Source organism: Callospermophilus lateralis, chromosome X, assembly GCF_048772815.1.
Source record: "Callospermophilus lateralis isolate mCalLat2 chromosome X, mCalLat2.hap1, whole genome shotgun sequence".
NCBI classification, from domain to species: Eukaryota; Metazoa; Chordata; class Mammalia; order Rodentia; family Sciuridae; genus Callospermophilus; species Callospermophilus lateralis.
In genome coordinates, this window is record NC_135325.1 from 18,008,434 (window position 1) to 18,018,850 (window position 10,417).

General features: G+C 37.6%; 1 non-coding gene across 1 annotated transcript; it reads left to right on the plus strand.

Moving 5' to 3' along the window:
* The first annotated feature begins 567 nt into the window (after nt 1–567).
* Trnaa-ugc (transfer RNA alanine (anticodon UGC)) lies at nt 568–640 on the plus strand. The gene has a single exon. It is a non-coding gene; the product is annotated as a tRNA-Ala (tRNA).
* The last annotated feature ends 9,777 nt before the right edge of the window (nt 641–10,417 follow it).

A 10,417-nucleotide genomic window follows, 5' to 3' on the forward strand; every position in this document is an offset into this window, starting at 1 on the left:
ACTTTATCTAAAAGAATGCTTAGAGTACTTGATCTTTTGTATTGATTTTGTTTCCCCGGTATTAGTAAGTATAGATGGCATTATGTATAACTATTCTGTGCCACGCTTATGACATTTTGGTAGTTTACAGTTTGGGATTAATACAAACAAAATTGTTATGAACAGTCTCATACATGTTTCTTTTTGCAAATCTGTATGCATTTTTGTTCAATAATACCTAATAATACAAATGCTGGGTCAACAAATAAATGAGTTAAACATATGCACTCTCAGTATGTACACTAAAACCATTATAAAATGATGACCAAGAGCACAACAGGCAGAGTTTACAGCCCATGTGTCTATCAAAGCATGTGAAATCTCTTATCTATAGGAGGGGGGTGTGCAAAGCAAGCCTTGCCACAGAGGTTAAGAAATTATATTCATCCAATAAATATTTTTAGACTTCTTATTAATTGCATGGCATTGTTCTAAACTTAGGATCAATGATGAAAAAAGTACAGTCTATTCTTTCAAATTGGTTATAACACAGCATAGAAGTTCTCTCTTTAAGAGGCATATGGGGGCTGGGGTTGTGGCTCAGCGGTAGAGTGCTCGCCTTGCACGTGAGAGGCCCTGGGTTTGATTCCCAGCACCACATAAATAAATAAAATAAACATATTATGCTCGATTACAACTAAAAAATAAATATTTTTTTAAAAAAGAGGCCTATGGAAATGAGTGGGAATTTTTTTATTTGTCACAATGAATATTCCCACCCAAAACACAAATAGCTTCCCCACTGAGAACTACTAACCAATCTAAGATATATGTGACTCCAATCAGATACTCCTCCTCACCTAAAATGCTTTGGTTAGGGATAATAACAAAATGCCTTTTCAAAGTTAATAATGATTTTTTTAAAAGTCGGTGATATTAACAAAAAGAAACAAAATCATAATGCCAGGCTCAGTCCTTAGAGAAATGCAATACAACAAAAGAAAAATGTGTGAGAACCAAAGAAACAAGAAACATGGAAAAGCAAAATGAAACAAAAGATAATGTTCGTGTTGTTTTGAAAAAGACTTAACCAGATGAGCATTTAAAAATATCAAGAAGGGGCTGGGATTGTGGTTTAGCGATAGAGCACTCGCCTAGCATGTGCGAGGCTCTGGGTTTGATCCTCAGCACCACATAAAAATAAAATAAAGATATTTTTAAAAATTAAAAATAAAAATATCAAGAAGATACTATTAATCCCTTTGTTACCAGGTGAGATGTAAGAAAATGAGAATGAGAAAATGCACAATGGTGAACAAATGTCAAAGAGAGTGTATTGGTAGATTATGTACTCAGTATCGCACAATTGTGCATAACCTGAGTTCAAAATATTTTTACCTAATCTTAGAAATTGTTTATATTTGAGGCTTCAAATTCCTGACTTTTTAAAGGAACACAACCCTATAAGGTCTCTTTTAAGATACAAAAGTCAGAATAACTTTTAAATGTAGATAAAACTTGAATAAAATAATTTTTTTAAAAAATCTAAATTATTCAATAATATATGCATTTCATACTTCAAAAAAATCTCAACAGAAGATGGAAATATAAATCTGTGCAACAATTCAGAAGAGCAATAGATAATGTATATCAAAATTTAAGCCAGGTACAGTGGCATACACCTGTAATCCTGGCGACTTGGGAGGTGGAGGCAGGAGGATCGCCTCCTGCCTCATCAAACCAGCCTCATCAAAAAGTGAGGTGCTAAGCAACTCAGTGAGACCCTATCTCTAAATAAAATACAAAATGGGGCTAGGAATGTGGTTCAGTGGTTGAGTGCCCCTGAATTCAATTCCCAGTACCCCCCTCGAAATTTAAGCACACATACTCTTTGATAACTCAGTTATCATTCTAGAAATTTATCCTACAGATATACCTTCATATGTGTGCAAATGAAATTGTAAGGCAGCCGGGAAACATGGAATTATATGTTGCAGCATTTCTGTTATAGCAAGAGAACAAGCCAAGATACATGGCTATCTTGACAGGGAATGACTGAATCAATTATTGTACATCCTTAGGGTATACTATTCTGTGGTCTTTGAAAGGCATGAGGTAGAGCATATGTAGTGGCAAAGAAAGAGTTAATGGCACAATATTGTTAAGGAGATATGGAACAGCATATGTGGTACATATTTAGACAAATGTCTATGCATCCATGTATTTACTTAAAAGTGTAATAATATCCATTATCAATAACTCAATTTGGGGTTATGTAAAACTCTCACTTTCTACTACATATACTTATATATTGTTTGAATGTTTAATAAAAATGATCATGTGACTTCTAGAATGTTAAAAAGAGGCCTTTCCTTTTTGAAAAACAAATTCTTCAAGGATCATTGTTCAAATCTGTCATGGCCATTTAAAAACATATCTTGTTTTACAACCGCACATAAATCAGAAATACTGATAGATATTCTCCTTGGTCCAGATCATCAATTAAGATTTATTCACAAGATTCATTCCACCCACTTTGGCTTCCTCCCAATCAACTATCACTGGAGCACTGTTACACCATCCTGGCCTATACCCTCCCCTCAAATGTACCCTACTTCTTGTTGTTACTTACTCATTTCTTTTATCCACTGTTACCTGACTGGCTTTATTCAAGTGTTCATGTGCATTCCAACCCACACCTTTCCACTTCCTTTTGGACTTAGTGGTGGTCCGCATGACATGAATATACATAAATCAAATATATAAAGTACCACCAGATGTTCGTCAGCTTTGTGTCACTGTAGGCAAAATACGTAATAAGAGAAACTTACAGGAAGAAAAGTTTATTTGGGGATCATGATTTCAGAGGTTCATTTCATGATAGGTTGACTCTTGTTCTGGGACTGAGGTGAGGCAGAATATCATGGTAGAAGGGCATAGTGGAGGAAAGCTTCTCAGCTCATGGTAGCCAGGAAGGGGAGAGGGGGACTTTTAGGAGCCAGGGACAAGATATACTCCCCCAGGACATGTCCCCAATGACCCGATTTCTCCAGCCACACCCTACCTGCCTACAATAACCACCCAGTTAGTCCATAAAAATTATTAATCCATCCACTGATGAGGTTACAGTTCTTATTGCCTGAAAGCCCCACCTCTGAAACTTGCCATTTTGGGTACAATGTTTTCAAATTATGAACATTCCAGGGGACTTCTAGATCCAAACCATAACAACACCCTATGGCACAGAAATATAACAACAAATATCCATGGTTTCTCGTGTTTCCTGGCCTCCTTACAATTGATCAAAGCCAAAACTGACTAGTTCTGAGCAGCAGAATGTAAATAGAAGTAGTTATTTATGTGACATAACAAGTTCTTGTGGGAACCTCAGTATTCTTATCTTCTGTTATGATGGTCTGGGATAGCAAGAAGGCAGAAGACAGGATACCTGAGTTACTATGTGGAAACAAGCTGCCATAGAAAATCATGAACTTTACTTCATTAAGTTATTCACTGAGATTTAGGTATTAAATTATTATCTATACTATCTAAAACATGATCTTAACAGAATTAACATAATAACCACTGTCTTTTTTGTGTAAAAGATAATTGGATTATTTGTTTATTTTTCAAATACTTATAAAGCATTCTGTACAATGATTGAAATTTGGTGGAACAGGGTTGCCCAATTGCCTCAACCACTCAACCACCGAGGGGCACTCAACCAGTGAACCACATTCCTAGCCCCATCTTGTATTTTATTTAGAGACAGGATCTCACTGAGTTCCTTAGCACCTCACTTTTTGATGTATTCCCCCTGAGCATGTTTTATTTGAACTACACATGGTTTTTGAAATGTCTGAATTTGTTTCTAATATTTAAAATCAGAATATTTCACCTAAAATGCATCCATATTTTCATATTTTTTTTTTGAAAAGTGAAACGTACTAGCAACACTGAACCAATATTCTTACATAGTGGCTATTGGGCAAAACTGAGTACCAACAGTCCTCTTTAGACAGAGCATCAGCTCCCAGATTGCCACAGTTGCCACAACTCTTAGCTTCTGTGCTTGGCCCTCTGAATAAATAACAATATTTAGCAAAATGGGTGCCATCCCTGAAATAGATAAGTTCCATCTGCCCCACCATATCACTCTGATCCTTTCTTCTCCACAGACCCTCTTGCCCTCTGGACTCTGGCTGGAGGAGGTGGGTCATTGGAGGAATGCCTTTGGGGTTTATATTTGATCCCTAATAAGCAGAGAGCTAGTTAGCTCTCTCTCTCTCTCTCTCTCTCTCTCTCTCTCTCTCTCTCTCTCTCTCTCTCTCCTCTCTCTTTCTCCTTCCTGATTGCTGGCTTTCCTCCACCACTCCCATCTGCCATATGTTCTACCTCTGAAACTATGAGTCGAAATAAACTTTTCTCTGCTAAGTTTTCTCATCAAGTCTTTTGATTACTGTGATGAAAAAGCTGACTAAAACAGTCCCCTTATTATATCCTCCTGAAATTACCCAACCTGAGAGTACCTTGTCTATCCTGAGGTAACCCTGACTGACTCAAATTCCTGCCTTTGCCAGGCACAGTGGCACAAGACAGTAGTTTCAGCACTAAAGAGGCTGAAGCAGGAGGATCAATTGAGACCAGGAGTTTGGGACCAGCCTGAGCAACTTAGCAAGACCCCAACTTAAAAACAAAAAATAAGAGCCAAGGCTGTAGCTCAGTGGTAGGGCACTTGCTTAGCATGCACTAGGCCCTGGGCTCCATCCCCAGACCTATGCATTGAATAAATAAAGAAAAACAAATCTCTACTCTTGAAGAATTTATATGATTGGCCAAAACATTTCTGAAAGCCTTAGCTGAAGTCTCAAGTAACTTCCTTTGCCTTTCATCTTTTAAACTTTTAATTTTCCTTATTTCTCCTTTTTTCTACTTGTCTTTCTTGCACTTGCCTTGAGACTAACCTATTTACTCAAGTCTAGATAATTTCCTAAGATAGATTTATTTTACTCTGCTGGTTATTTTGTGTCCTATAGCCTCAAGTTTCGACCATGGCATTATTATAACACAAAGTGTAGCAATTGGTTATCAAGTATGGACCAAGTAACTGTAATTTATTACTAAAATTGATAAGGCACTAGATTTGAAGAATTATATTAGTCAGAGTTCAATCAAATAAATTGAAGCCAGTCTTGTTACCTTGATAAGGAAGAGACATTATAGATAATAAAAGTCTACAATGATTATTAAAAGGGCTATGGAAACCAAGGTCAGTAAAGTGCCTTTAAGGGAATCTGGGAGTGGAAGAGTTATAGGGGACCTGCCGCTAGTGATTCCAGTGAACTCCAGCACAGCAGTAGGTGAGTCTCATGATGACTTCTGAAAGTCAAAGTCACCACCAAAAACCTCAGCTATCTGTCTGTACCCCCAAAGAATAATGGCTTTCCTTCCTTTCTCCTCCAGCTTCCAAATACTATGCAGGTGCTTTTTACTAGTGAAATCTAATAAAATGTCTATTCAGAAAGGATTCTGGGAAACATAGCTCATAAGATTTGACCTGGGAACATGGCAGAGAAGTCAGAATGACATAGCATATATGCCAACAAAAGTATTACCCATGAGTTTGATATTTTTTATACATGAAGGGATTTATTTTTTCCCTTTAATGTAAGCATTCTCCTCATTTTCATACAGAAATTTCTTGAGTGGGGAAAAATGGATTGAGGTTATAGTGAGTGAGTGAAGTGGGAATTCACATAGATGTATTCTTATCTATGAGAGCATTGTTGAAACAGAAAATAAATGCTAAGTATAATTAGACTAGAAAATCTAGAAACACATGATCAAGTTTTCTATCCCAGCTCACAGCATCTTTCCCGTAGACATAATCAAATCAAATCAAAGGTGATAACCATTCTTTAGAAATGAGAGTGCAAACACTGTTTATCATCCTTAAAAGGATATTTTGGGTTTTGGAAATGAGATCATTTGAGATCCTGCCAAAATTTGTGGCTTCAGATTAATCTTAATTTGCTCTCTTGACTAAACTAATACTAGAATTGATTTCTTCTAAATATTTCAGAGCAATTTTTCATTTGTGTTGTGTAAGCATTCATATTCTCAGTCACCACCCTTAATGTTAACCACTTTCTATAATAATAGAATGGACTCTTCACTCATTAAAAGGTGATAGGAATATAATCAGTCATGTTCAGGTCTGCATTACTGTCATGACTTCAGAGAGGCAGTAAAGTTTTCTACTTTTTTTTCCCTGAAAATGGATATTCAGCAGTTTGAATATTATTATATTCTATAATATCTATTCTTTGATTGTGATGTTTGTGTTCACTTAAATAGCTATTTTCAGGTCCATATTACCCTCATTCTGGAGGCAATGAGTATAGAGGTTAAATATATAGAGACTGACCTCAAACTGGATTTAGAACTTGACTTAACCACTACTGGCCATGTGACCCTAAGCAAATTCTTTAATCCTTTGTCCTAGCTATTCTACCTGTTAAATGGGAATGATAATAGCACCTATGTTGTAGGGCTGTCACAATGACTAAATATGATAATATTGCAGAGTACTGTGAATAATGCCAAGCATGCAGCAAGAGCTCCATAGTATCAGCAATTATTGTTATTCAGGGACATATTTCTCCCACAGGCTTAATCAAAATTGACGAAACCTCTATTTGAAGCTTCTCTACTCTACAGTGGCAGAAGCTCTAAGAATCTCCCTCCGCATCATTGTGCCAGCTTTGTGTACCTGTTGAATTGAATTACACTTGCCAGGAGACATGGTTTTCTGATATATCTCATCAAGCCTTTTAAGCAGAAAATGCTCTAGAAACACTTGAAGGCTGGACTATTTTCTCACACAATAAGGACCTGCAGGTTCACTGAATTATTTACAATTTCCCAAACACACAGGCCCTCTCACTCCTCTGTGACTTTATACATGCTTTCCCTATATGGAAAGTCCTTCATCCTTCTCCATTTGTATAACACCTGCTCATCCCTTGAGACACAGTTTAAACACAGCCTCCTCCAAGAAGCTTTTGCTAACATGTTACACCCACTGTCTCTACTAGCCAATCCAGTACCAATCTGAGGGAACAAGCCATAAATTTCCATCCTTTGAGTCTCCATTTACTCTTCTATCATTGCATGTATCCACTATCTGAACCCCATTTTCTTGTCTCTTTAAATCATTAGCCTATGCCTTCTTTCAATTCTAGAACTAGAATTTCCATCTCTATCCTCTGCATCTAGAAAAATTGTTTCATAGAACAAACTAGAAGTTCAATAAATATTTGTTAATAAATGTATAAGTATGTCTACAAACACAATATCTCTTCATCATTCAGGATGTGTGTTATGAGCAAAGAAGTATTGAGACCAGGCGCGGTGGCACATACCTGTAACCCCAACAGCTCAGGATACTGAGGCAGGAGGATCCTGAATTCAAAGTCAGCCTCAGCAACTGAATGAGGCCCTAAACAACTCATTGAGACCCTGTCTCTAAATAAAATATTAAAAATAGGGCTGGAGATGTGGCTCAGTGGTCAAGTGCCTCTGAGTTCAATCCCTAGTACCTCCCCTACAAAAAAAAGAAGTATAGAGTGTGATTAATATGCTAAAGAATGTATACTCTAATTAGAAAAGAGAAGGCACCAAACATAGAAGTGAAAGAAATTGATTCTACAATTACTGCAATAAGGCTACATCATAAACAACCTCAAAATCTAATGAACGAAAACAGCAAGCAGATTTTTCACTCTAATGTCTAATGCTCTCTTGATGAGCTTCAAGCTCGGTTCTGGGCTGCAGGGTAGGTTCAGGTTTGAATTCCCAGTAGTTAGCTAGAACATGATCTTCACAAGGTGCATCCCTGGACCACAAGGGACAAGCCAAACCACAAACACACATTTAGCCTTCTGCTCACCTTCCACTAGTCAAGGCACATTACATGACCAAGAACAGCATCAAGAAGAGACAGGGAGCTGGGGTTGTGGCTCAGTAGTACAGTGCCTGCCTAGCATGTGTGAGACACTGGGTTCAAGTCTTAGTACCAAATATAAATATATGAATAAAATAAAGGTATATATATATATATATATATATATATATATATATATATATATAACATATTATTATAAAAAAGAAGGTGGGGAAATCAGGACAAGACTATGGAGGCTCTGTGGGAGCCATGGTCATAGCCACATCCCATCCCATAGATGTAGAGGGAGAATTGTGTACTGTTGAAAACAGTATTCTGAGCCAGACGTGGCTGTGCATGCCTGTGACCCCCACTCAGGAGGCTCAGGCAGAGGAATTGAAAGTTCAAGGCTAGCCTTGGCAACATAGTAAGACTGTGTCTCAAAATGATAAAAAGGGCTGAGGATGAGGCTCAGTGGTAAAGTGCCCCTAGGTTCAAACCCCAGTACCATAAAAAAAAAGCAGGGTTTAGAGCTTACTCCATCAAAGTGTAGCACACTTGGACATTATCTCTATGGTACCTCAAAAGGGCTGCTGCTGCTTCAGCTGGTGCTCATCTGCAAAATGTAGTCTCAGTAGTGTGTGCTGTCCCACACCTGCTCCAGGTCTAAACTTTGGAACAGGTGCACCTCATCAGTGGAGCTGAGCCACCTTCCATATGTTAGCTTCGAGGGCTGTTAGAAAATGAAGCATCTGGGAATATTTGTTAACACTTAGTATTATAAGTATTATTTATACTAGGAGACAGGCTCCACTTCCCACCCATAAGGCAGAAAGGTCTCCAAGAACAGAAAGTAGATCAGAAGTTGGCAGAATATTGTACTAGACTTCTTTTAAAAATCCATTTTTTAAGTATTTACATGCCAACTTCACACATTCTTCCTCTGAAATTCTGTGGCAATTTATTTTAGAACCACTCCTTTGATATTCTTCTTAAGCACCTTTGAATTTCCAGAATGCTTGTGTTTGTCTCCCTAGTTGGAATGTAAGCATTGTGTAGGCAGTGAGCACAAATTATGTTTTTATATACTGAAAGTGTTCATCCCAGAGGCTGTTCATAGGGTCTCAGTGTAATTTTTATTTATTGACTAATAAAAGCAGGGAGTGAGCACTGAGAAAGAAAGGGGGCAAGGAGCTATGCCATTCTAACATTTGTAATGTTCTAAGCAAGAAATAATAAAGGCCTGAATTGAATGTTAAAACTGAAGGAAAGAGACAGATACAAGACATGAAGGTGGTGGGTACTGGAGCTGCCTACGCTGCCAGTTCATGAGAGCCAATTGTGCACATCTCTTCCCAGCTCCTCCAAGACCTGGCATTCAGTGACATCTTGTCAGTAGCTTGAAATAGGCCATGGTGGGAATACTTACACTGCAGAATTCTACAAATGCTACAAATCTAGACTTTTCCCCCCAGAGAACCAGTTGTTAAACATTTGCTCATATCCCTCCATTCTAAGGAAAAAGAAAGGCTCCTTTCATTTCTGCAAATTAATATGTAGCAATTGAAACGTTATTGCACATATGTTACTAAGTTTTGCACACAACTTTTCCTAAGGTGGATTTCTAAATCTGAATAATTTTTTTAAATTATAAGGAAAATGACGGGAATGTATGAAGGAATGGAGAAGATGATGTATGCATATATTTGATAAGAAAAACCTTTAGTTTATTTTTAAAGATACAGCATATACCTAAACAATAATCCAATGCCAATTTTTAAAAGTGTGGTTTGATTTTAGGAGATCAGATAGAAAATAACAACACAGGGAAAAAATAGATTAACAACTAAGAAAAAGTTCCTAATTCCATCATCATCCACCCATTGTGCTCCACTCCACCAGACAGCTTCCCATTGTTAGTATGGGTATTCTCACCTCGGAAGGGAAAAACAATCCTGTGGGCAAAGGACAACCCTGGCAGTGCACCTTCAAATGAACACTGGCAAAAGACAATGGAAAACATCTCCCCTTGAGTAGAAAATAACATATGCATCCCCATTTGAACTGCATGATTCTATGACAGCTTCATAACCTTCTTGTTCAAATGTTAATGAAATGCTTTCCAGCATGTTTTGATAGTCAGGATCCACTCAATAAAAGCTTTACTGCTAAACGGTCGCTGTGTTATTCTCCCAGGGCTCTGTGGACCCTGCTGCCATGTGTCCATCAAAAGGAACAATGCAGAGGGGTCTCCAAAGGACTGCTTTGGCCAGTGTTAAGTGGCAGAATGTCAGTGTTTCCCTTTCTGAGATGAAGGACATTTGTACTTAAAAGTCTTTAAGAAAAAGAAATACTGAGTGCAATTTCTGTAAAACCTTAAAATTAAATGTGTGGTTTTTCTCTATTGTGCTGCATCTGGTTTTTGTAGAATGAATCTTGTTGATGCCAGTTTCAAGGTTGCTGTTCTTTGTGCTTTTAAACCAAGGTCAAGCG